The sequence below is a fragment of the Octopus bimaculoides genome, chromosome 20 (genome assembly GCF_001194135.2).
Source record: "Octopus bimaculoides isolate UCB-OBI-ISO-001 chromosome 20, ASM119413v2, whole genome shotgun sequence".
NCBI lineage: Eukaryota > Metazoa > Mollusca > Cephalopoda > Octopoda > Octopodidae > Octopus > Octopus bimaculoides.
In genome coordinates, this window is record NC_069000.1 from 46,520,576 (window position 1) to 46,524,006 (window position 3,431).

A 3,431-nucleotide genomic window follows, 5' to 3' on the forward strand; every position below is an offset into this window, starting at 1 on the left:
TATATATATATATATATATATATATATATATATATATATATATATATATATATATTGCGCACTTGCATTCACACATAGCTGCATAAATATTCACACACACACACACACATCTACACGGCTTATTTACATCGACACGTTTATACGACTAATGATTCGCATTACCTACATATATAGAAGTACACTTCACACTAATATACACTCGCTTCGCCACACAGCATTTACACACTCACAGTGCAACACAGAATACTCATGACCGCATAGGTACGCGGTGTATATACACTGCAAAGAATATATACATTCGAATCGGTTTACACCTACCCAAGGTTTCACGCAGTGAGATTGAAACCGGAACCATGTGGTGAGAAGTTTGCTTCCCAGCCGTATGGTTCCAGGTTCAGTCCCACTACGTGACATCTTGGGCAAGATCTTCTACTGTAGCCTCGTGCCGACCAAAACTTTGTGGATTTGGTAGACGGAAACTAAAAGAAGCCTATCGTATATATGTGTATATATATGTGGGGGGGGGGTGTTATCTGTGTTTTCTCCCCTCACCGGTGTTGGTGTGCTCACGTCCCCTTAACGGTTTGGATGTTTGATTCATACGTCATCAATCAGATGTTTATTTCTGTTTTTGATCAGTCTCTTTTGAATTATTGATTTCAGATTTGACGTGAAAACAAATTGGAAGCTCGCTATGCAATTAAGCTTTGTGTTAAATTGGGCAAAAACACCACAGAAACAGTCTGTGAAATGCTCCAGACTGTTTATTGGATAAGTTGTGTGAGCCAAGCAATTGCTTTTCACTGGCACAAAAGGCCAGGCAAAGCAAATCCAATGGGAAGGTCATGATGATCCTCTTTTTCGATGGCAAGGGCATCATCCGCATCCACTGGGTTCCCTCTAGCCAGACGGTCATCAAAGAGTACTTTGAGGAGGTTTTGAGGGAGTTCAGGAAGAGAATTCGTTGCAAAGGGTCAGAGATCTAGCACTAGACGGTGTCACTTGCACCAGTCCACAATTCCATCCAGGTAATCAACAATTTCACAGAGATGGACATCAAGACTGTCTCCCATCCTCACTACAGACCAGTAACTCTTGGTTGTTTCCCAACCTGAAAGAGAGGATGAAGGAGGCCGTGATAAAGGACTTGGACACCATCACTTTGGAGAGCCTCCATGGGGCCTTCGCGAAGTGACTGGGATACTGCAACAAGTAGATTGAAGTCAGATGTTGTTACTCTGGAGGAGACAAGAATTTTGTACTTCTTTGAAATTAATAAGTGTTTCTCTTGAAAAAGTCTGGAAACTTCTAGAATGCACCCTGTATACCGTGTTACTAACCATACAATATAGCATTTTGCTTTGAGAAATAACAAATTGGTTACACAATATACATACATACATGCATACATACACACATGCATACATACACACACACACACATACGCATATACTTCATATGAACGCACACACGCATATACCACATTATTGAAGGCTGCAATATTACAATGTTGCACCATAACACAATGCAGCATTGCATGCCGGGACCGGTGTGAAGATTTGGCTTTGCTTTTGCAGAACTTAAAATATTGCAGCCTTGGAATATCGCTCTGGCCCCTCGGAAAGTGTGGGTCTGGCCTACGTTATTACACAGTTTATACACCTAGGGAGGTGTTACCCTTTCTGATAACCCAGAGCCCCTACCAATCCATAAAATATGTTCAACCACTTGTCTCAGAGATAGGGAGAAAAAGGGATCCAGTTCTCTCTCTCTCTGTCCCTATGACCACTACCACTACCAGAGACTCTCCTCCCTTTCATTTGCTGGTTGTATACACCCACTTTTGTATAAACTGATAGGTTTCTCTTTCCTCTCCGTCATTCATGCATTGTCTCTTCAATATCTGGTGCCCTCTTCAAGCATATCCAGCCGTCCGTCCGCCCGTCTGCTTATCTATCCATCCACTCATCTATCTCTATCTATCTATCTATCTATCTATCTATCTATCGATCGATCGATCTATCTATTTATCTATCTGTCTGTCTGTCTGTCTGACTATTTGTCTGTTTATTTGTCTGTCTATCTGTCTATCTAATTGCTTATCTATAAATCTTTCCATCCATCCAAACAACCAGCCATCCAACCACCCACCCATCCATCCATCAACCCACCCACCTAAACAACCACCCACCCTTCCATCCATCTATCCATTTATCTATCTATCTATGTTTGTGCGCGCGCACACACACACACACGCACATACATATCTACATTGTTCGCAAGCTCGTTAGTCAGCTGCCTGTCCGTCTTTCTCGTATATTAAACACATAAATACATCTCTACATCTACATCCTCATATACATATACAAATACGTATATACCAATAGGTGAACACATAAACACATAAACGCATTCCTGAATAAATTTAGTTCACTTCTGCCTGACAGGTATGTGCACAGCGCACGCAGGCACACACACACACGTGTACATACGCACGTACGCACTCACATACGTATACACATACATGTGCATACGCAATGTTTTGCCTTCCTAATACTGCAAATGTTTGCATGCACATGCATATGCGGACAGTGCTTCATCTGTGTGTGTGTGTGTGTGTGTGTGTGTGTGTGTGTGTGTGTGTGTGTGTGTGTGTGTGTGTGTGTGTGTGTAAGCAGTGCCGTATATATGCGTGTTTGCACTCCCTGCATGTAAGCTGTCAGAATTCACGTCTTCACATGAATATAAATAGATGATAGCAAAGAGATATTATGCAGATATATCCTTATGTGTATGTATGATGTATGTATGCATGTGTGTGTGTGTGTGTGTGAGTGTGTGTGTATTACATACCACACGCGTACACACAGAAGCATATATGTAGAGCGGATAGATAGATAGATAGATAGATAGATAGATAGATAGATAGATAGATAGATAGATAGAGCAACAAGTGAAGGGCCACCCGGGCCGCACACACTCTAGCTATTCCACTGGATGCATTACGAGCTTAGCTAAACATCGAAGTATTTGGAAAACAAAAAACCTCGAAGTTTATACGCTAGCAATATCCAGGAATGAAAGAAAGGAGCCTGAAAGAGTAACTTCTTGTCCTTGAATAGATTGGGACATCACTGTTAGAGATTCAGCTGCTCTATCACCGATCCCTAATGTTGCAGCAGAGACGGGGTTTTGTATGTCACAGGTCCCAAGCTGAACGAAATGAAATCCTGAAATATCACAATATATACTGCTTAAAAGAAACCTGATGGATTCTGTCTACGTCTTTGAGCTACAGGAAAATTCTTCACGCATTGGGCAACATGACTAACGACTTATTCATTCCATAACACTACATAACACGCTCGCAGCTGAATATACTAAGACCCTAAAATATTGGTAAATTGATCTCCAGCTTAACGGGGACGTTC